The sequence below is a fragment of the Podarcis pityusensis genome (genome assembly GCF_964106645.2).
Source record: "Podarcis pityusensis genome assembly, chromosome: 1".
NCBI lineage: Eukaryota > Metazoa > Chordata > Lepidosauria > Squamata > Lacertidae > Podarcis > Podarcis pityusensis.
The window spans coordinates 28880280-28904167 of record NC_138028.1 but is presented as its reverse complement, the minus strand read 5'-3'; the positions used below and the strand labels follow the sequence as shown (position 1 = coordinate 28904167).

The 23888-nt window shown below is 43.6% G+C and overlaps 1 protein-coding gene and 1 long non-coding RNA gene across 28 annotated transcripts in view; one reads left to right on the top strand and one right to left on the bottom strand.

The window, feature by feature from the left end:
* The window catches only part of NRXN3 (neurexin 3), a 1227884-nt gene that overhangs the window by 396515 nt on the left and 807481 nt on the right, over positions 1–23888 (top strand). The window lies entirely within an intron of this gene.
* The window catches only part of LOC308459258, a 31706-nt gene continuing 9517 nt past the window's right edge, over positions 1700–23888 (bottom strand). The window contains exons 3-8 of one of the 4 annotated variants that reach the window (XR_013977946.1): positions 23447–23525; positions 21185–21389; positions 20549–20670; positions 15537–15684; positions 1899–1939; positions 1700–1866 (exon numbers count right to left, since the gene is read on the bottom strand). This is a non-coding gene — a long non-coding RNA (uncharacterized lncRNA). Of the gene's footprint in view, positions 1867–1898; positions 1940–15536; positions 15685–19386; positions 19713–20548; positions 20671–21184; positions 21390–22776; positions 22951–23446; positions 23526–23888 lie in introns of those variants that run through there. The other 3 variants (XR_013977948.1, XR_013977947.1, XR_013977945.1) reach the window with 3 other exon arrangements.

Here is a 23888-nt window from a genome sequence, read left to right as displayed (position 1 = left end):
CTAATATGAGCAGGGTGTTCAGTGCTGCCACACAGGAGGACTGATTATCATTAGGCAGAACTAACGTTAAGTTAGTTCCAGAAACCTATCAGCCTCCCTCACTTTCCAAGGATGGGCCACCTGAACAGGCCCACCACTCTTGCAGGAGGGAATTGACACCACCAGTCCAAACTTCACCAAAATAATGGTCCAACCACGACAAGGGTGTGCTTTGATGGCTGGCCAAAATGGTGATGGACCATTTGTAACAGTGTGACATTAAATTGCTTCATATGCACCCTGCATGTACTGTATCTGTGCGTGAGATTCTATGCTGCAAGTTGATATGAATCAACCTGGACCCTGTGTCATCATCTGAGGCCCTTCTTCGTGCGCTGCCTACATAAGACGTCTGGAGGGTGGCAACATGAGAACAGGCCTTTTCTGCGGTGGCTCCCCATTTGTGGAATGCTCTCCCCAGGGACGTTCGCCTGGCACCATCATATATAAACTTTCCCCTATAAGCAGGCCTTTGGCCTTTAACTATCTGTGGCCTTTTAGAACAGGGTGGGATGTTTTTAATGTGTTTCTTTCTCTCTCTCTTAGTTAAAACTAACTAAGTTTTAACTAAGTTAACTAAGTTTGTGGGGGGGGGTTGTGTCTGTTTGGCTGCAAGTTGCTTTTGGGTTGCCCTGGGCAAGAGAAAGCGACTAACAAATTCAATAAGTAATAATAATAAAATGAATAATGGGCAGCAAGATGTTGCAGGGTATCCTCCTCACTTCACAGCACAACTGCTTCTGTTCAGGGTTCCAGTTAAACAGCATCCATGTCCTTCACTAGAATATTATAAGCTGGAAGCAGCTCCCCTCCCTGGTTTTCTGTTTTTCGTTTCCAACTGAGCATGTTCAAACCCTTCTGGGCTGTTTTGGAGGACTTTTTGGCTCCCTTACATTTTAGAGATGTTTGTTTAGTACTTCTGCAAATTTCAGGGCCCTCCCCTTACAGAAACCCCAAACACATGCCTTTGCCTCTTCCTTATTTAATAGCAGCCCTGTTTGGGCTCCATTTCTGTTGGTGCTCCCCACTACCCAAGTTTGCTGTTAGTGACTGTGGTGTTAGGCATGAACCTGCCCCTGAAATGAATTTGCCTAATTGTCCATGAGAACTAGACCTAAACTGAGTAATTAGTAAAAGAAACCCTGCCTTGTGAAACATCTGTCTTGCTTGATACACATATACCCCAAGGCCCCAGTGTGTCCCTAGCTTGGAACATGGCTCATTATTTCCCAAAAAAGACAAATGTACCATCAAAGACTGTTGGAGAATTCATGTTTTTGTAGTGACGGGGCTGGATGTTCAGAATTGTGTGTCAGAGAATGGATGCCTGTTTTGCTAACAGTTACACCACTCTCTCCTCCCCTTGCCCCAAGTGCTGGTTATGACATATAAAGCTCTATATGGTTTAGGTTAAAGCTATTTGAAAGACATTATGATTATTATTATTAGTAGTTCTAATATCTCAAAGTGGTTTCCAGCCTACATTAAAACATCAAATAAAACAATCCAGAATAAAATATGAAGTATACATTCAAAACAACATAATTAACAGGAAACAAAAATATTATTTTAAAGATTGAAAAATAAAGCATTACAGAGGAAGTCAGCTACAGAATGCACATTTAACACAGCAAAGGTAACCCCCCCAAAAATCCTCTCATACGAACCTGCCTGGGTTTTGACATTTTCAGAAGAGGCCCTTCTCTCGATCCCGCCACCCTCACAGGTATGCTTGGTGAGGATGCAGGAAAGGGTCTTCTTGATAGCTGCTCCCAGACTCTAAAACTCCCTCCCTAGAGAAGCAAGACTAGCTCTCTCCTTGTTGTCCTGCTGGCAAAGGAAGACCTTCCTGTTCCAACAAGCTTTCGGGAGCTGACTGCTTTTAATGAAAGGGCTGGTGCTATGTTGTTTTCATTGCAGTTATTGATATGGTTTTAATAGTCCAGAGAGAGAGAGAGAGAAGAGAGAAGAGAGAGGGAGAGAGAGGGAGAGAGAGAGATTTAATCCTATCAATGTTTAATTTTTTTAATCCCCCCCTTGTTGTTCTTACCTTGAGTCTCTGTCAGGGGAAAACGTGGGGTATAAATAAATACAATTACTAATAATAAAAAATGATAATAATAGGTCCTAATGCACAAGCAATAAGGCTTTATTGGCATACAATGTTGCGTCAGTTTCATTAAGGCAAACAAGGGTGAGTGAGATGCTCCACAGATGACAGGGAGTGCAAAGAGAGGGCTGGTAGTGGAATAAGGACAGATGGAGTCACAGTGGCATTAAAAGTTCTGCTTAGTTTTAGGGAGCAATTAGCATTGTCTGTGTCTATCGGCTTCTCATTTGCTTGAGAGTCTGACAGCAGCTGCAGCGATAGGTGAGCGCAATAGCTGTGGCGGCTGAGCTAATGAAGGTGCTCTGCAGACGGAAAGATCTGGATTATGGAGATGATGTGTGTTTTCTGCACGGATGTGAAGCCACCTTCTCACAGTCTGCAGGCTTTTCTGGAAACAAGAACCAAGCATAGCCCTGACTGAAGCACGGAACGTGCACCATATTCAAATCAGTTTCATTATATTGGCAATGGATTTGTTGATGCCGGAAATGCCAATTTTGAAGGAAATGCAACATATTGTTACACGCCACCCCAGTCTCCATGAGCGGTGTGAGATTCCAGGGGTTACAGGCACACTTTAACCCGGGCTCTGTGTTTCCTCTTGGGAATGAGGTGCAGAGGAGACTGTGGTGTCTTCATGATGGAAGGTTTATTTACACTTATATGCAACCTGATTCTAGTTGGAAGGGAATCCCAGCATTACACCCCAAGAGGGTATCATGCATCTCCCATAGGTGCGATCGTCTCAGATTTTAATGAGACGTCAGCCATGCCTCTGCATCTCTCCCTCCTGCTTGCCGCTTCCAGACTGGAGAGGATTTTCCCTCCCTGCTCATATTATGCTCTTGCAAAACTGAGACACCCCCCATTTGCTTACTTCAGGCCCACAGTGATTCTGAAACATTCCCCTCCCAGCTCTCATATTGTCTTTGCTAACTATTCCCCATTTGTGGCTGGCACAGCCCCTGCTTTGCTAAGCTCCAGCCTTTGTTTCTTAATGGCTTATCTGCTGGAAGATTCCTTGGTCAGGAAAAAACCACACCTAGTAAATTTAGGAGGGGGGATTTGGCACCCAGGAATTTAGGGGCATCCATAACAATATCTTGGCTGGCATCCAGACCGTTTTGCATTCTTCTCCTTTATATCAGTTGGGTTGAGCATGTTTTGTTTCACCAAAGCCGGCTCCAGCTTCTTGCCCTGCAGATGTTTTGGGCTAGGATTCCCACCACCCCTGACATATTGAGGACATTAGGTTAGGGAAGAATAACTTAAGACTTGTCGTTTCATAAAGATACATTGAAATGGTGAAATTTGACAGGCTAATGGAAAGATCTTGGCAAATTCAGAGTTGAGTCAGTTTCTTACGTATTGGATATAGTGTCACTACATCTGCTGATAGGAATTTATAACATAGTTACAACTCATTCTGGGCTTTCACAAAAATCCAGTTTGGCTGTGGCAGAGCTGGAACTGCTTGCATCATTTCATGTTCATTCTCCTGAGTGTCAAAAATAGCCTTCCATTTTAAGCAATTTTCAGTCCTTTTGGGTTGCATAAGTACAACTCAACCAGATAGGACAGAACTGTCTGATTCAGAAGCCCATTCCTGCCCTCAGAATTGCATATATTGTATAATACTCTGGGCCAAGAAATTTAAAGATCTGTGATCGGAATGCATCAAATTAAGTAAATTAGTTTGCTTCCATGACACACATTCTGAAAGAATTCAGAAATGTTTGAAAAGAAATAGAGTCAAAGAGGGCAGGGAAGAAGTATAGATTTGTAGACAGGTTGGGAAAGAATTTTAATTATTATTATTAATAATAATTGTATTATTTATACACCACCCATCTGACCGGGCAGCTTCCAACAAATTAAAACACAAATATTAAAAACTTCCCTATACAGGGCTGCCTTCAGGTGTCTTCTAAAAGTCAGTTAGATGTTTATTTCCTTGACATCTGATGGGAGGGCGTTCCACAGGGTGGGCACCACTACTGAAAAGGTCCACTGCCTGGTTCCCTGTAACTTCTCACAGTGAGGGAACCACCAGAAGGCCCTCAGAGCTGGACCTCAGTGTCTGGGCTGGACGATGGGGGTGGAGACGCTCCTTCAGGTATATTGGGCCGAGGCCGTTTAGGGCTTTAAAGGTCAGCAGCAACACTTACAATTGTGCTTAGAAACAGTGAGCCAATGTAGATTCTTTAGGATCGATGTTATATGGTTCTGGTGGCTACTCCCAGTCTCCCTGCCACATTCTGGATTAGAAGAGGCATAGCAACATAGGAAGCTGTAGTACACTGAGTTAGGCTGTTGGTCCATCTGGCTGTGTAGTGTCTATACTGATGGGCAGGATTTCATACAAAGGAGATTCCCAGTCCCTCCTGGAGATACTGGGGACTAAATGTGGGACTTTGTGCATACATGTGCTATAGCCAAATGCTCTTCTTTGGGGCAATAGATGAGACATAATATTAATGAAAATCTAACAGATGGGGTACTGAAGCCTTGGGATGCTTGGAAGCAATCTCTGTCAGACACTTCACCTGAAATACATTTCCAGGCTTTTCAGCTAAGCCTACAAGCAGCAATTGATTAATTAGAGTGGTAGAGGGAAGAAAGTTTTAATCATACATGTTATGTATGATGGAGAATTCACTGGCCTTGCAACATAGATGTCTTTTGCTGTCTTGATGTACCATTAGTTGAACAAAGCAAATTGAAGTTAATACTCTGTACATCCCAACCACAGCTCCCCTTTGTGAAGATATTTTGATTCTATCAAATAAGCAAGGTGCAAGGATTAACTGGATGCAGGGCACTGCCCCACAACCTGCTTTCAGTGTAGGGATATAGCTGTGGCACACAGGATGTGGTAGTAAATATGAAAATGCCTCCAAGGCCCAGTCTACCCATGCAGCAGAATTGAGAGGAGGCAAATACATTGCATGAAGAAAAGCAACAATGTATTGCAAGTATTTCAAGAAGAAATGTCATAGCCTAGCTCACGCTTTGCTTCACTGTTTTTCTACTCACAGGGAGTTGCTTTTCTAATCTAATAGAGCGTTAAAAAGTCATGGACTTGCATTGACCAGCATTGCATTGACAGTAAATTCTACCACTTCATTCAGATCCAGCCCAGAGTATGTGCAGAGCTTCATTGTCACCTCACTGTGTTGGCACAGCCCTGCTTCCACACATCTGAGATCAGAGGGCAGACTTCCAGGTCAAATGATTTAGGTCCCAGTAAGCTTGACCCCAGCTTTCCCCTCTTTGGAAACTAATCACTGACAAGTTGGGATTATTAAAACAATATCAGCAGAACCCTGGCAAATTTGGAGCACAGAGCCATCACTCTGTCAGTTCCAGTTGCCTCAGAACTTATTTGTAGCACTACCTTTTTTTTTTAGTCATTAAAATGTCATGGTTCTCTGGATAGAACATATAAGCCAGACCATTAACACTTTCATGGTTCTTCAGCTTGCATTAACTTTGTCCTTGTCTCCTTTGCATGGCTGCTTTTCGCGGTTTTCCTCTACCCTCAATTCTGAGTAACATATCTGCAAAGGGCACAGCTGCTGGATAGCGCCTAAGAGAAGAATAAGAAGCTCAAACATGCAGCATGCTTCTCAGTTCAGGACACCCCTGGCCTTTCCCATACAAGTGGTAGCTAAGGGCGGACCTGTGTTGTGTTGTATTCAGGCACAGAGAGTTATTGGTACACTGTCCTGGTAAGCACTGCCCAGCTTCCAGAGTTTCCCTCCACTTCCTTTAGAACAGGACAGGTAGAAACCCTGCTGCAAGCCTGTGTAAAGAACTGACCCTGGGAGCTTATATAATTCTCTGTAATCAAATCAGTAAATTGCCAATAATCCCTTGCTTGCAATGCTTGCAATGCTAAACGCTTTCCTAGGTGGCTGTGTATAGTAGACTTGCAACTTGTGCACATTTAACTTATGTGATCACAGCGCTATGCGCTTGGTAGCTGATCAACTGAAATCACACAAATTAAATGCACACATGGTGGAGAGCTTTTAAGCTCTCCATCTTGCATTGGTGTGGGGGCAAAGCCTACTCAGTGTGCCAGCTTTAGAAAAGTATGGATGGACGTGTGGGGGCAGTTCCAGGTTTGCTCTAACTATACAGGATTTGGGCTGTATGCACAATCCCTGGAATGTAATTCCCATGCAAGTTACAAGCTGAATGTAGTAAAGTGTCTAAAATGGGGGCCCCCAGTTGCACTGATGACTTCCTCCTAGCTAGATTGGATGCATAGACCAGCAGCTGGCATAGGAACTTCTCCAGAGCCCCGAAAACCTTTTGAGCAGTAATGTTTCCTGCTTATGTCTTTGCCCAGTCCCAGCCCTGAGCCCATCCTCAAAGCATGCCTACTTGACTCGTTTTTAGGCCACCTAACTAGATCATGTAAGGCTATTGCAGGCTTCCTGATAACTCATTGCACATTATTCTTGTTCAAGTACACATGACCATGTAACAATAAATATCATCAGCAGATTATTTGATTTCCAGTTAAAAGTGAAACAAAATTAAAAAAATCCTTCCAGTAGCACCTAAGTTTGTTATTGGTATGAGCTTTCATGTGCATGCACACTTCTTCAGACCAACACGGCTACCTACCTATAACCAGATAAAAGTGAGTCAGTTAACCAGGCAAGCCTTCAATTTGTTGATTAGAAAGTCTGCAAATGATTCTAGATTACTGGCATTTGAATCCTTGGAATGAGTAAATTATGAAGCCTGTATAGTTTGCCAAACTTACACAGGGTCTATCTTTGCTTGAATCTCCCTGCTTAACCTTGGCACCAACTGTTCTTCATTATCTACTTTGCTGGGTGCTGCTTACGAAGGGCAATGCATCTGCTGTTGGTTATGTGGTGGTAAACAGAGGGCTTCAGCTTCCATTTTATTATCTGCTGAGTACCTTTATTGCAGCATTTCCTAAAAGCTCTTTAATGACAGCACACATCTGCCCATTATGTATCCAATAAACTTAGGAGCTATAAAATTACAGGGTAATAAGAAGTGCTACAAAATTATTTACTATGTGAAGTGAGTTGCACAGCTCTTGTTTTGTCTCTCTTCTATGACTAAAAGGAAGGGCTGTTTTCAAGGCTGTCTGCACTATCTACAAATTAAGGACTTACTTAAGATGGGGCCCAGTATGTTTTGGACATTTCTTCAAGGTGTCCGAGTCAAGGATACTGACCATGTGGGTTAAATCTATTCTCCCTTGGGCAGGCGTTTTTGCGGATGGGCCCCGGGTCTCCCCTGTGAACTGGTCTATTGCAGGCCAGATCGTCCTCCTGCTGCTGAATTGGCCAATGGTGGCAGAATTTTTTTGGGGGGGGTCTCCAGGCATGGTGCCAACTGACCAGTAGTGGTGCTTGGCACCACACCCAGGGCAAGGATAAATGCCTGGCCTGAAGGGCCTTTTAGCTTCTCTCTCACAGTGCTGGTTCTCCAACCAACCATCCCTCAGATTAGAGTTGTTGTTGTTTTTTGTGCATGGTACAACCTTGCTATGGACTATGTCGGTCACTGGATTTAGGGGCCAGGCAGGAATTTTTCCCATCTGGCAAATTGGGTCCACCATTTGGGTTCTTGCCTACCTCATAGCAATCACCACAACTTTGTAAGGCGGATAGGCACTAGGTAAGCCTAGTCTTGGTTGGAGGGGAGGTTGTAGCCTCCGCCTGCTCCCCCCCCATGGGTAAGAGTATCCTGTTAAAAGGATCCGGGGGAGTGGCTTCTGTCCAGTGCCGAGATGGGGGCTAGGGCCATACCATTCCTCCATCAGGGACCGCTTGGGGGACACCCCGATTTGACACTGGCTTCACCCTTAGAAACACTCCCAGGAGACCGGTGGGAGTGACATGCGCTGTTGCCTCAGTGCCTATGGCCAAACCTTCACATCCGTAGCCAATGAAATTGTGGCCTTATTTGATCCCAAAACCAATATGCTGCAGGTTGTCTAGTTATTTACACCTTAGGGAATGGGGTGGTCACGGGGCCTCGCAACACGAGGCTAGATATCACTTGGAAATACAATTGCTCAAAAGATTCTTAAACTCTAAAAAGAGCAAGATATACCAGGAGATGGAGCTCTCTTGAATGTTTTGGTGGGCCCATCTAGTAAATTGAAACCACAAAGAAAATGTATTATCAGCTAAAGTAGGATTGAATGAGATGTGGAACTGAGTAATCAGAGCCATTCAATTCAAGGTGCTCACATTAGTTTTCAAAGCCCTGAATGACTCAGCCCCCAATACCTGAAAGGCCACCTCCTTTCCTACAGACCCAATCAGGTGTTAAGATTAGCAGAGGGGGGCCCTCTTGGTTGCTTAACTTCCCTCATAAACTCCGGCTGGAGGTGGGTTGAGAGAGATAATTCTCTATGTCAGCCCTAAATTGTGGAGCACCCCACAGAGGTATACCTGGGTTCTTCATTATACAGCTTACAGCAAATGCTGAAGACACACCTCTTTACCAAGCCTTTTGACACCTAAGATGTATATTTTTGGGATCCCAGCTGCTTTTGCAATGTAACCCTGCACATGTCTTCAATAGAAGTAACTCTCTTTGACTTGAATGTGGCTAACTCTAAGATGAACGGACTACAACCTATGTCTGTAATCCTAATGTTACCCATTCCTGTGGCAGAATGTGTTTTCACCTAATTGCATAGTAGAGTTGATTACAGCATTTGGGGAAGATAATTTCATGGTCTTTAGGTGATTGGACCTTCTGACAAGGCAGTTTATCGATCCGACAATTCCCAACTGCGTTTTCTCCCTTGACAGCTAGAAAATCTGAGAGCATTTGAAATGAAATTTGCAAGCATCCTTTCCCGATTCTTCTCTGCGGAATGGGAGTCTGAGATGTGGCTACAAATTTTATTCAGTGTTTCCCATTTCTTAAGACAACTTTTCACTGTCCTTTGCTATTTAGTAGTTAACCTATATGCAATCAATCTCTTTAGCTGGGCAGATGACATAGTTTGGTGGATATATCAGGACAAATTTGTTCACAGATACATGTATTAACCTTCCTCGTGAGAAAGAAAGCAATACCATCCATGTTTCCTTGCACTATTATTCCAGCATAATATCTGACTTAGAATCATAGAACTGTAGAGTTAGAAGGAACCCCAAGGGTCATCTAATCTAACTTCATAGTGCTCATCTGATAATGTTCAGTCATAGCAAAAATGCTTTCTACCTATATATGTGTTCAGAGATGTTTCTCTGTGTGGACATTGCTGAGACTAATTCCAAACAATATCAGGACATGAGTAGGAGGGAGTTATTGCTTGTGGGCTTCACAGAGGTCACTTATAATTTTCTTATGATCCTAGCCCCGTGATCCCCCCACCCCCAGTAAGGGATGCAAGTGAGAAGGCAAGTGACCTTGGATGTAAATAGCAGGACCCCAACATGAAATAGTCGTCCCCCCCGCAAAAAAGGTGTCCAAACTGCCATCCTGTATACAAGTAACTGAACATATGCACTGCTCCATTCAGGAAGATTTAACTCATTGCTCACCATTGCAATTGAAGAAATATGATGTAAGATTGAAGAATTTATGAGATATTTATAAAGATGGCTAATGATCTGCTAATCCTATCTGTGACTTGGGGTTTTCATCCTGGGGAAAAGATATGATGTGTTGAAATTCTTCAGATATGTATAAGGACCTCATGTCAAAGATGGCAAACTGCTCGCCATTTCCACCATGAATAGATCAAGGAGCTATTATTGTACATTTCATGAAAGCTACATTTCAGTTCAGTGTTAAGAACATCCAGGCTATTCAGTAAGAGAACAAGCTAGAGAGTCTGTGGAATCGTCCCTGGAGGATTCCACACCAAAGCTTAACAGGCACATGGCAGGAATAATGTAGATGTGCATGCCCTGCTTTGGGACATAAGATTAGTGAGGTTATCCTTATGGGAGAGAAAGTGGAACAGAGTGAATGGAAAGGTTGGGAAAAGTAAAAGTCCACGATCAGATGCCACAGTGGCATAAAGAAAGGCACCGGATGAACTTTTCTGGCAAGACAAGCTCTCAAAAATCAGGGCACCAGGACCAAAAATATCCCTCTATCAGTTGTATTTGTTTATTGCTTATTGTTTTCCACATGTGTATTAAGGTGATATGCAAAATACAATCGAAACAGCTAAAGGCAACACAGGAAACAGTAGCAAATGCATTTTAAAACAATACAAAGAAGAAACCCAAGGCAGAGACCAATTCATCTAGCTGGGAAACAAAAATGTCATCAGTTGTTTCTGGAAAGTGTGCCTAGTGGGCACCTCCCATATCTTGGCAGTAGTCACCAGGTGCACTTTGGATGACAAGGGAACTTGGAGATGGACAGATCTTTGCTGGCATCCTAAGTAACACAAGTGCTCCTGTAGGTACCATTGCTTTCTAAAGATGTAGTGTGGAAACAATTTATACCAAAATAAGACAAATTGAGGGACGCGGGTGGTGCTGTGGGTAAAAGCCTCAGTGCCTAGGACTTGCCGATCAAAAGGTCGGCAGTTCGAATCCCCGCGGCGGGGTGCGCTCTCGTTGCTCGGTCCCAGCGCCTGCCAACCTAGCAGTTCGAAAGCACCCCCGGGTGCAAGTAGATAAATAGGGACCGCTTACTGGCGGGAAGGTAAACGCCGTTTCCGTGTGCTGCGCTGGCTCGCCAGTTGCAGCTTTGTCACGCTGGCCACGTGACCCGGAAGTGTCTCCGGACAGTGCTGGCCCCCGGCATCTTAAGTGAGATGGGCGCACAACCCTAGAGTCAGACACGACTGGCCCGTACGGGCAGGGGTACCTTTACCTTTACCTTAAGACAACTTGGGTGAAGGAATTATGGGGATGTTCATCAAATTTGCAGATGACACCAAACTGGGAGGGGTAGTTAATGCTGCAGAAGACAGAATTAGGATTCAGTATGCCCTTAGGAGAATGGAGAATGGGGCCTAAGCTAACAAAATGAATTTCAATAGGGACAAATGTAAGGCTCTGCACTTAGGCAGGAAGAACCAGCTGCACAAATATAATATGGGAGACACCTGGATTGCCAGTAGTACCTGTGAAAAGGATCTAGGGGTCTTAGTGGACCCTCAAGCTTAACATGAATCAACAGTGTGATGCAGCAGCCAACACCTCCCCCAAACCCCCAATGCTATTCTAGGCTGCATCAAGTATAGTATACTGCATCAAGTATAGTGTCCAGATCAAGGGAAGTAATAGTACCACTCTATTCTGCCTGGGTCAGACCACACCTGTAATACTGGGTCCAGTTCTGGGCACCACAATTTAAGAAGGATGCTGACAAATTGGAATGTGTGCAGAGGAGGGCAACCAAGATGATCAGGAGTTTGGAAACTAAGCCTTACGAGGAATGCTTGAAGTAGCTGGGTATGTTTAGCCTGGAAAGGAGGAGACTGAGAAGAAAAATGATAGCCATCTTCAAATATCTCAAGGGCTGTCACATGGAGGAGACAGCATGCAGAGGGCCTTCTCGGTGGTGGCGCCCGACCCGTGGAACGCCCTTCCATCAGATGTCAAGGAAATATACAACTATCTGACTTTTAGAAGACAACTGAAGACAGCCCTGTTTAGGGAAGTTTTTAATGTCTAATGTTTTATTGCTTTTTATTATCTGTTTTATTATCTTTATTAATATCTGTTGGTAGCTGCCCAGAGTAGCTAGGGAAACTCAGCCGGATGGGCTGGGTATAAATAATAAATAATTTTTATTTTTATTTTTATTATCCTGCTCTGGAGGGTAGGACTCAAACCCAATGGCTTCATAAAAAATAAAAAATTGTCTAGTAGCACCTTAGAGACCAAGTAAGTTTGTTCTGGGTACGTATAAGCTTTTGTGTGCACGCACACTTCTGCTCCTGAAAGCTCACGAAAGCTTATACGTACCCAGAACAAACTTACTTGGTCTCTAAGGTGCTACCAGACAATTTTTTAATTTTTATTTATTTATTTTGACTGTGTCAGACCAACATGGTTACCTACCTGAATCTAGAACCAATGGCTTCAATTTGCAAGAAAGGAGATTCCGACTAAGCATTCAGAATTTTTTTTTGACAGTAAGCTGTTCAACAGTGGAACAGACTCTCACGAGAGGTGGTGGACTTTCCTGGTGGCAGCGGCAGTGGCAGCAAAGTGTTCCTGCCTCCCCCTGTCCCTCTGGCAATGGTAGCTTCCCTCCTCCTCCCTTACCTTGAAGCATCTGAGTACAGCAGTGACAAAGAAGCTGGTCTAGTAAACAAGTGCTACTGCTGGTGGCTGCTATTTTAATTAGAATACAGGGACATATAATAAAATTGAACGTTGGAAGATTCAGGGCAGGCAAAATATGGTACTTCTTCACAGAGTGCATAGCTAAATCATGGAATTTGCTCGTGCAACTGTCATGGATGCTTTAGCTGAGATTCCTACATTGCAGGGGGTTGGACTCCATTACCCTTTAATCTCTTCCAACTCTCCAATTCTATGATTCTGTAAAGACATTCAGTTGGACTTTGCAGTTCCTTTGTCTTTTATGCAAGTGGCATCTGTATAAGACTTATGTATATATATTTTAAGAAGCAGGAGTGACCTCCAGCTTTGGAGGAGGAAAAAGCACATCCTAGCAAATGACCCTGAGTGCTTGACGGTCCTTCAAATTTCCTAATGTACTGTAAATAAACCAAGTAATTAATCCACATTTAGGGAGGATGAACGAACAATAAAAAATTCATTAAAAAGCCCAACCATCCATCTTTATTATTTCAGTGATGCAACAATTGAAAATGATCTGTGGTTCTATATACTTGATTTCACATAGCACAAGTATGGGGGGGGGGCAGGGAGGTAACTTTTATACTGGGTGTATAATGTGATCATCGGAGCCTTTAATAGATTGTCATGCATTGTTGCACCAAAAGTAAACTTCATTGTGGGCCAGCACAGGAAGCTTTCACCCTGCCAGAAAATCCACGACTGTACTCAGTCGATATCTGTGCTCTTCTTAACAAGAAAGGTGGCTTGATGATGTTTGGGGTAACTTTGAACATTTTGAACATATACAGTGGTACCTCAGGTTAAGTACTTAATTTGTTCCAGAGGTCCATACTTAACCTGAAACTGTTCTTAACCTGAAGCACCACTTTAGCTAATGGGGCCTCCTGCTGCCGCCGCGCCACCAGAGCACGATTTCTGTTCTCATCCTGAAGCAAAGTTCTTAACCTGAAGCACTATTTCTGGGTTAGCGGAGTCTGTAACCTGAAGCATCTGTAACCTGAAGTGTATGTAACCTGAGGTACCACTGTATTGTCAGCAGACATTGCAATTTACCAGCCTCACCCCCATGAGAGAGAGAGAGAGAGAGAGAGAGAGAGAGAGTGTCATGGTAGGGAGATTGTTACCCATTGACTTGTGTGTTGGCTCCTGTCCAGGGCTATTAGAATCACATAATCATAAACTTGCAGAGTTGGAAGGGACCATGAGGTCCATCTATGCAATGCAGGAATCTTTTGGCCAACGTGGGGCTCAAACCCATGATCCTGAGATTAAGAGTCTTATGCTCTACCGACTGAGCTATGTGTTTGGGCAATTTCAAAACAACTACTCTTCCTTCTTATTTATCTTTGAAATGGCCTTGGACTGGACAACCCTTTAAATAGACGACCCCTCTGTTTAAAGTAAAGTAGGGCACAAACACACCCTGCTTGCTTACTGGAATGGAGTAATTTCTCAAGGAAATTAAAATGTGCACCTATATTTCTCTGACAGCACTGAAATGTATCCCTGTTTCCTTTTCTGTGTGGGAGTTCTCAGATCTGTCCATGTGAATTAAGAGAGGGGGGAGAAATGAACGCCCTCATCCACCCATGAATCCTCTTCCCCTTTGCTGTGTGCTCCCAGCTCTGCTTAGTCCTGACACAGGCAATGATGTCTGAAGCATGCTTTGGTGCGGAAATATCACCATCATTAATCTAATTTCAGAGGGGAAGGGATAAGTATAATTATGTTTGTTTTAATTATTACTGCACTAATCCCTGCTCCAAATTAATATATAGGAAATATTCTCATCAGTAGCTTTTTATATAAGAAGTGTTATATAGGAAAACTCTGAAAAGCACCCTCCCTTTTTTGCTGAAAAGATTGGGAGTATGATCCCATATGTGCTTGGTTTGCATGTATGGGAGGTAAGATTTAAACTTTCAGGCTCAAATGTTTTGTGAAAACTCTTGCATAATAAATAGTCCATGTAGTTCAACCAAGCCAGCCTTGCATAGGTTTGGGCTATATGGACATAAATCAACAAGCCACTTCACACATTACATTGCATTGTATGTATTTTTTTTTTTTTTTTACATATTTACTGTATTTATATGCCACCCAATAGCAAAAGGTTCTCTGGGTGATTTATACATATATAAAAGGTATAATATATAATAAAAATTAAGAATGAAATCTAAAACAGAATAAAACCATCAACAGAATAAATTCAGATTTCAACCTAAAAAGTGGGGGTGCGGAGGCAACAGTTCTGAAGATCTTAAAAGCGCTAAAAAAAGAAAAGAAAAGAAAAGAAAAGTTGCAAATTGACAATTGAAAAGCCCTGGGTGGAGGTCTTCATCTGGTGCTGAAAATGCTGCAGTGCAGATGCTAGTTTTCTGGGGAGCGCCTTCTACAACTGAGGTGTATTTACAGTAAGATGTGTCAAGTATGCATTTAATATTGTAAAGACAAAATGTGATGAAAGCACATCTAAAAACATGCACACCATACAGGTCTTACTTATCAGAGACTAATAGTTGGCTGCCCGTTCTGTAGAGTGTATACTTGGAAGTAAACCCAGCTTTGCCTCTGTGTAAATGTGTGAACCAGCCTTGAACGTCATATCTCTCTTCTCTCCTATTGAATTCCCTGAGCTCATTTGCTGGAGCCAAGCTCCATTGCCTCTCTAGGTCACAAAGTGTCAGGAGTCCCATTTCAGAGTTGGCATTGCCCCATCTTGGTTCTTGATTCTTCTCTCTCTCTCTCTCTTCTTCTGTTGCCTTCAGGTTTTTGGGGGGATTTTTTGCCAAGGCAAGCAGTTACTGTTGGCATTGATGAAGTGAAATGCCTTGATGAGAAAATGGCTGGGAAGAAGTGGATTCATTTGTCATAAGAAATTATTTCCAAATTTTGAAATTACCATATTGGGCTTGGAGATTCTATCTATGAAATGAGTTCACTCTGTCTCTGTGCTTCCACTCTGATCTACTCCTGCCCAACTGAGAAGTGGGCACTGGCCCAACGCTGTGCCAATTCACTTCTATTCATTTTGGGAGAAGTGGAATGATTTCACATTAATGACTCACCCTTAATTGACTCCCTCTCCATATGAAGATATGCAATCACCACTTGGACATTTTGATGGATGGGCTGGAGATGTTGTCCGATATGGAACGTGGATGCAAAAGCACAGCTGCCGCCACTGTTTGGAAAGGTCACACCTGGTAGAATGCACTGAATTCAGAGAGGGAGAGAGAGAGAGTCTCAAGCTTGAATGCAGACAGGGAAGCCCCTTGTTTGAGGCAGGATATAGGACCAATGATCCAGTCTCTTTAAGTCCTGTGATTCATGAAGTATGAACTGATTCTTCCAAAGGGGGCACAAGCAGTTCTGAGGAGCGGCTTGAGCTCCTCCTGGACATCTTCCTGTGTTGCATTTACACTCAGGTTGTGAAAATTACTAGATACTAGACCATAGCATAGCGTGGAACTGCAGTGTTTGCTGTGTCGTTTTGAAGCTTGTGCATAAAGAGTGCTTTAGAGATGCAGGATTCTCTCCACCTCCCTTCCAGCCCCTTTCTCCCACTTTGCCTTTGGAATCCAAGTAGCAGGGTTAAGTAAGAAATCAGCTTCAGTTTCCTCTGTGGTTTAAGCCAGGGTTTTGCAAACTGGAATCAAGGGTTGCCATTGTTGGGGGGGGTGGCACTGCGGTGCCTACCCATGGGCCCTGCTGCTTCTTTGACTGCACTTTCTGGGTGAGGAAGCAGGGAGAAGTACAAGGAGAAGGACCAGCAGCCAACACTTGCCTTTCCCTTACGCTCTTGGCAGCCATGAAGATTGGGCCTAGAGGAAGGGCACAAGCACATGAGCAGCGGCAACAAGGTTGAGGAGGAAGTAGTTCAACTCAGGGCTGCTTGCCCAGACCCCCCCCCCCAAAAAAAACCACAGTGCTGGCACTAATATGATAACAAAGTGCTGTCCTCCCCCTGCTGATTTCATGCCCCATGAAAATAATTGTTCTCTAAGTTGCCTTTTTTTTTTAAGTAAGGCAAGATATATTCTTGATCATCATAATCATTAATAAATTTATACAGTGGTACCTCAGGTTAAGAACTTAATTCGTTCTGGAGGTCTGTTCTTAACCTGAAACTGTTCTTAACCTGAAGCACCACTTTAGCTAATGGGGCCTCCCGCTGCCACTGCGCCGCTGCTGCATGATTTCTGTTCTCATCCTGAAGCAAAGTTCTTAACCTGAGGTTAGCGGAGTCTGTAACCTGAAGTGTATGTAACCTGAAGTGTATGTAACCCGAGGTACCACTGTATATTTGTATTATATTAATGTACAAAATTTAATCATCATCGTCATCATCATCATCATCATCATCATCATCATCTAAGGCTATCTGTGGCTGCTAACCCTGATAGCTATTTTCATCCACCAATGTTGGAGGCATTGTGCTTCTGAATTCAAGTTGTTAGGAATCAGAGGTGGGCTGAGTTGAGCTCAGATCCTTCTTGCAGGCTTTCCGTGGACATCTGGTTGGCCGCTGTGAGAACAGGATGCTGAACTAGATTTATCACCAGTCTGATCCAGCAGGCAATAATCTTGATAGTCGTAATAATCGTTGTATTAAATCTGCCAAATCCAGCGCCTGTTGTAGAGGAGTGAAAGATTTCAGGCTTCATGTATGTCAGGGAGAGGCAAACGGGAAAAGATGACAGGACAGAAGTTATAGAGTTATAGAGAGCAGTTATAGAGAGCCTAAAGAGATTATCAGCAGCTTGTCGTCTGACAGTCAGTCTGACGTAGGGGGGGGGGGAGGAGGATGAGCCTGGGACAAGTCATGCTGTACACAGAGGAAGTAAGGGGAGGAGTTTTCGCAGACTTGCATGCTGGGTGCGGAAAAGGAGGAAGTAAGATTAGAGGGAGCAACTGCGCACAAGGGGAAGGACGCTAATGGAAACGCTGGAGATGTACGTTTGAACTTTGTCAAATAAATCAATTGTTGGGAACTGGCTGGGAGCCTGGAGTCTTATCTATGGCCAGCTGGACAGCACTAAGCCTCTGACAATGTAATTTTGCTTGCTGGTTTTCAAGAAGGGGTGGCTTTTAATGTAACCATTTTTGAAAACACCCCATGAGTGGCCCTTAAGAGCACTGCAACATCCTTTTGTTTACCATTTCTTGTAATCAATGTTCCTAATGCTGTGCTTTCAATGGAGTCCTGCCACTTTGAGGCTATAGAGGCAGATCTGGTAAAATGAATGCTCTTGAGGTTAAGGCACTCAAGGGTAAAATCCTTGCTAATGCTTTTGCATTAGAGAGATAAAATCGTTGATTGCCCTTATGAAACGCCGTGCACAGACCTCTCCTTTCTTTGTCTGTCAGAGCTTCTTTTGTGCAGAAACTTGATTGAATTTATTTATCAGCTCGGCAACAATGCTGGAATTGCACGACACTAAAGAGGAACAGAGCCCTAACAGTTTTACCAGCTGACCTTTGTCAAGATAATAAGCCCAAATGCTGTCTCCTGTCTGTTTAAAATATGCAATGTCAAAGTGGCATCTGGGACTCTCAGCGAAACTATGGTGAAAAACCATCAGGATCATTCTAGCAAAATGTACACTATCAAAAAAAGACAATATAATATATAGTGTGCTTGACATAATGAGCTCCCTGGGCTACTTTTACAAAAGCACCAAGGAGCTGGTGTGAAATAGTTTAGGTCTATGATTGATGAACAAGACTCTAGGTAGGTGGAAGAAAATTTTAACTACAGTGGTACCTCGGGTTACATATGCTTCAGGTTACAGACTCCGCTAACCTAGAAATAGTACCTCGGGTTAAGAACTTTGCTTCAGGATGAGAACAGAAATCGTGCGGTGGCAGCAGGAGGCCCCATTAGCTAAAGTGGTGCTTCGGGTTAAGAACAGTTTCAGGTTAAGAATGGACCTCTGGAACGAATTAAGTACGTAACCAGAGGTACCACTGTACTGATTTCAGAAACAGAATCAAATATACATAGCATTAAAAGTTTGAGGGGAGGGAAACCCCTCTAAACCCAATAAATTAATGGATGTCAGAATCTAGCTAATATTTATTTGCATCTATACCCCTCCTTTCTTCCAGCATTGTAGGTTTCTCATGTGGTCCACCATCCAAGTACTGGCTGGACCCAGATGTGTTTTAACTTCCACGGAATTACTGTGTTAGATTTCCTCCGTTATATGGGCATTTGGTTTCATTCCAGGAGCCAGATGATTATGAAAAAAAGTTCTGTGAGCCAAAAAAGTTCTGTTTTTCCTCCCACTCACCCCCAGTACATGGGGAATTACTTTTGATAATTGAGGGACTCTTGAAACACGTTTGCAAGATGGCACAAGGGTCAGATAGCTAAGGAAAGAAGGACAAATATTCCAGCATGTGAGCACAAACCTCTTGTACAAGGGTGAGTGGCAGTTAGGGGGATTCCAATCCACACCTGAAAGTTTAGAAGAAAAGCTGTACCCCGGCATACATTAGGCACATTAGAGAATCTCCAATTCTCCTGGGGGCCCAGTGTGGATTGTGATGCTCATCTGGTCCATATTGAACTTTATGGACACATCTGATATAGATGTGCACCCCCACCCAAGGCCACAAGTTCATTAAGTAAGTGACTAGACATGGATTGGGGCCCTAGTCTGCAACATAATAACTGGCTAGGAGGGCTGGAGTAATGAAGCCAAGTTTCTCACTTGAATGTGGGGTTGGACAGTTATACTCTTCTTCTTCTTCTTCTTCTTCTTGCATGCATTCTTCAAACCGGAAAGATTTTATCCTGGTGTTGCTGCCTGGATTCCACAAGCCACTCTCTGTTAGTATGAAATTAATCGGCCAATGCATCTGAGTTATTCCTGCGGTTAAATTCTAAATGCATGGGTGGGTCATGATTTATCTTTTTTTGTTTTAAATGCAGCCTCCTGATGGAATAAATGAACCAGAGTTGCTTGCTAAATAAATAATGTAGCCCTACCAATTAAGAAAATGAAAGTGATAAAAGAGAAAAAAGAAATTTAGAACAATGTAATGTTAATCATGCTTAGTCAGCCAACAAGTACCATTTCCCCGGAAGTTCTGTAGTAACACTATGTTGTAGGTAGTCAGTCCCACCTAGGGGTGTTAGAAGGCGCTGTGTCCGCTTCTGCTCTGTATACATCACTGCTTCCGTTCTACTGCACTTTGTCTTATGGCAAAAAGGATGTCATTGGTCTCTCTGTCCTCTGTGGTAACATTACACAACATACGTAACTTACATAGTCATTATGTTATTGCACTTCATACATTTCATTCCCAAGGAAACTCTTTGTAAATGTGGGGGTGCTCTGTATAGCACTGAGGAGGGGAGCCAATAATTGTATTACAAAATTCAGAGAAATGTGAAAACGGAGGGATAACTGTGTTCTGATCCAATTCTTCGCCACATCAAGGTTGCAATAGAAAAGGAATTCCCTCCCATCTTAACCCCTTCGGCGATGATCTATAAGTATGGGTTTCACATAGGGGTAAACCAAATGTTATTTTCATAGGGATTAGCAACCAAATCTGGGTATTAAAAGAAATAAGTAAGCAAGAGGTGTGTGTGTATTATTTTCTTAAGGGCCAGGTGCTGCGTTGTTGCTAACCCCTGTACTACATATTGCCTCCAATGTGAATCTGGTGGCTCTTATCTGTTTAGCAAATGCTGTAGTTAGTGCTTACTTTCTATAAAGCCTGGTAAGGAGGCTGAAACACACTTTGGAGTTGAACATTCTTCCCTAAATACAGTGGTACCTCGGGTTACAGATGCTTCAGGTTAGAGACTCCGCTAACCCAGAAATAGTACCTCGGGTTAAGAACTTTGCTTCAGGATAAGAATAGAAATCGCATGGTGGTGATGCGGCAGCAGCAGGAGGCCCCATTAGCTAAAGTGGTACCTCAGGTTAAGACCACTTTCAGGTTAAGAACGGACCTCCAGAACGAATTAAGTTCTTAACCCAAGGTACCAATGTACTCTTCTCCCAAATTCTTGCCTTATCTAGGTTTTCTACAGCCACATAATATTGGTAGAAATACTCACTGCACATGCTCAGAGGCAATCTAGGATCCAGCATATGCAAGGCGTTACAAAGTGATGAACATGTCTCTTCATTACTGGACTGACACCTGCAGTGGGAGACTTTCCCTGGTGGGAGGCTCTGACTGTGGCACACCAAGAGGAAAGGATTGCTTTACGAAGAATTCAGTGTTTGCACTAAGGCGATCATTCCGTCAGGGCAAGCATTTCAGCTGGCCAGTTGGAATGATTCCCCTTCTCCTCCCTCCTCCCATGAGCTGTTGCATAGGTTCTTCAGACCCACCTCCCTAAGTAAGTTGCAGTAGGTGAGGGAGGGCAGTAGGGTAAGCCCATTGCACAAGCAGAAGTCCTTGCACAGGGCTTCTGATGACGGGACCCATTATCTTCTGCCCAAAATATTCATTTTGGGGGAAGTTTCCCATTTTATACGTGAAAGCCATATATATTTGCTGCTGATCATCTTTTACCACTGCCCGCATTGCACTGTTAGCCTCTGGCAGGGCTGGCCCTACCATAAGGCAGAGTGAGGTGGCTGATTCAGGTGGCAGAAACTCTTGCGGGGGCGAGGGTAGGGAGTGATGCTCAGGTGTTGCAGGAGAAAGCATTGTGGGTGGTTTGCCCCATGGTCCCTCGGCTAACCTGCTGCCCTCAGCTGCAATGGAGGATGCTGCTCTCCTGCCAGTGTTGAAGTAATATTCAAGGGCCAGTTGTGGGCAGTTGCAGGAGGGGTGTGTGTGCATCTCATCCTTTGCCTTTTTGCCAGGTCTGGCCTGCAGAAAATAGACGTCTCTTCCTCTCTTTCAATTCTCCTCGCAATAATGCCGTGAAACAAATTGGCCTTGTACTTAAGGAGAAAAAGAGTCATCACATCACTATTGATGAGCTGATTAGAAGCCGCAGTGGGCCCAACTTACTATCCTATTGATGATACCCTTCTGTAGAGTAATATTGCCATTTGTCTGAAGTGCTTTGAGACAGTCGCCACCCGGCAATTTTACAGCTTTACAAAAGTTATGCAAGAGAAAAGTGGCAGTACTTTGATGGGGTAAGAAAGGGATGTGCAGAACCCTCCTCCCACCTCCTGGTGTTATAAACACCATATAGTTGAACTTGTATTTTTAAGTTTGGAAGGTGCAACTTGGAACACCAAATTAAATGGTATACTGTACTCCCCCCCCCCCCAAGCTAGCAATGCTGTCATTATCTGCCTAATTGCTGCCTGCTCTGCTCCATAACACTTCCCAAAAGCTGATTTATTTGTCAGACTTAAAAAAAAAAATCACTAGTTTACAAGCAGGGCTTTTTCATTTAAGGCAAATTTAATAATCTCTGTCTTTCTCCTGCTTCTGAATTTCTTCTGGCAAATACAAATGTAGCATTTCACTCATGGGTCACAAGGTTTGTTGTGCTTCGTTACATTATTTGTTCAATCATGCAAAGCCACAAATAGCTCTTTATTGGTAGCTTGAGCTGTCCTAAGGCTATTAAATTCATAAGATTTCATAGGGAACAATCCAAAGCCAAGATTGCCCAGGATGAGTGGGCAGGTTCGTGTCTGGAATAGGCAGATCTATGTCTGAGTCAGGTGAGTCTCCCATCCTGGAGGTGCGCAGGTGTAAGTGCCCTGTCCTGGCTCAACTGGGGCTCAGCCAGCTCAGCAGAAGCCAGCTCAGCCAAGGCTGGATTAGGTCCCCTGAAGGTTTTTGGGGTGTGGTGGGGGGCATGGCATGGTAGGCCAGGCAGTGGAGACTTAAGTAAAGGTAAAGAGACCCCTGACCATTAGGTCCAGTCATGGCCAACTTTGGGGTTGTGGCACTCATCTCGCTATATTGGCCGAGGGAGCCGGGGTACAGCTTCCGAGTCATGTGGCCAGCATGACTAAGCCACTTCTGGCAAACCAGAGCAGCGCACAGAAACACCGTTTACCTTCCCGCCAGAGTGGTACCTATTTATCTGCTTGCACTTTGATGTGCTTTCGAACTGCTGGGTTGGCAGGAGCAGGGACCAAGCAATAGGAGCTCACCCCGTCAAGGGGATTCGAACCACCGACCTTCTGAGACTTACCCCTCTTCTAAATGCCTTTCCACTTTGTCAAGTGGCCAACCAGATGCCCCTGGGAAGCATGCAAGCAGAGCATGAGTGCAATAGCACCCTGCCCACCTGTGATTCACAGCAGCTGGTATTCGGAAGCATGCTGTATCAGAATCGACCTGATGAGAAAGCCCTTTGCCTGCATCTTAAATACATCTTTATACACGTGTCCCACAGTTATGGAAGAAGGAATGGATTCTCAAAGCACAATTTCAGCCCATGTGTTCTTCTCATTTGGCTTGCTGACTTTGTACAAGTTTTCCAGCCTTGACCTTCTCGTCCAATATTTCTTCTCAAAACAGTTCTGCGCACTTCTGCAAATGTTAGATTGACATTTGGAGCAGGCTTCAGGAGGAGCTCTAATGCTCCCTTTTGGCTCCCTCATGTGCCTGCCAAGATTCAGCAAGGCTACAGTCTCCTGCTCCCCACGTCTCTGGGCTAGTAATAACATTTACCAGCAACCGTTTCCTCCATCTGCAAATGTTTCCACGGCCTTTCCTAATGTTTTTGAACCTTCCTTTCTGGTCTGCTTCCCCCCACCTGCCCCCATGAGCACAGCCCTGAAAGGAATAATGCCAAGTTCTAACAATTTAATAATATTCCCCTTTTGCTGTAGATATAGGGATTTTAGAAAAATAGATAGTTTAATATCTAAAAGAGGAACACCATATTTTGTCCCAAAGCAGGTTTACAAGTGCTGATGCTGTTCTTACTAGTTATAGCTACCGAATCTTACAGGGTTTTGACTTTAAGGTCAAGCCAATGAGGATAATGGTAGACTTGCAAAAAACCAGGGAATGCATTTGATACCTTGTTTATATAAATTCTTCCTTCCTTTTGTCTTCTTTTCTATGCTCTTTTTATGAAAACAGACAGCCACCAGCCATAACTGTTAAACAGAAGCACATGAAAAGACTCAGTTTATCTTTTTACTCAAAGTTCCATGAGACTCAACCCAAAACTACTGATTTCTACAGATGAGGGAGATGCTAGACATTTCTACAGATGCTCCTTCTGCCATTCAGCCAATTCAGCTTTAGTCAGCCCTACAGAGGTTGGACTACAACATGGGCACCACGTTGGCTACCCTTGTTCTATTTATCCACATTGTTTGGCTATCTCCACTCCCCACCCTGTTTTCTTCTTTTGTGGAGTGATGGGTCATTTATGGGCTTCCAGCAAAATTGAGCAGTCTGATGAAATAATGAAGATACTGCTAATGCTTCCACTAATTAACTATGGACACCTGTGC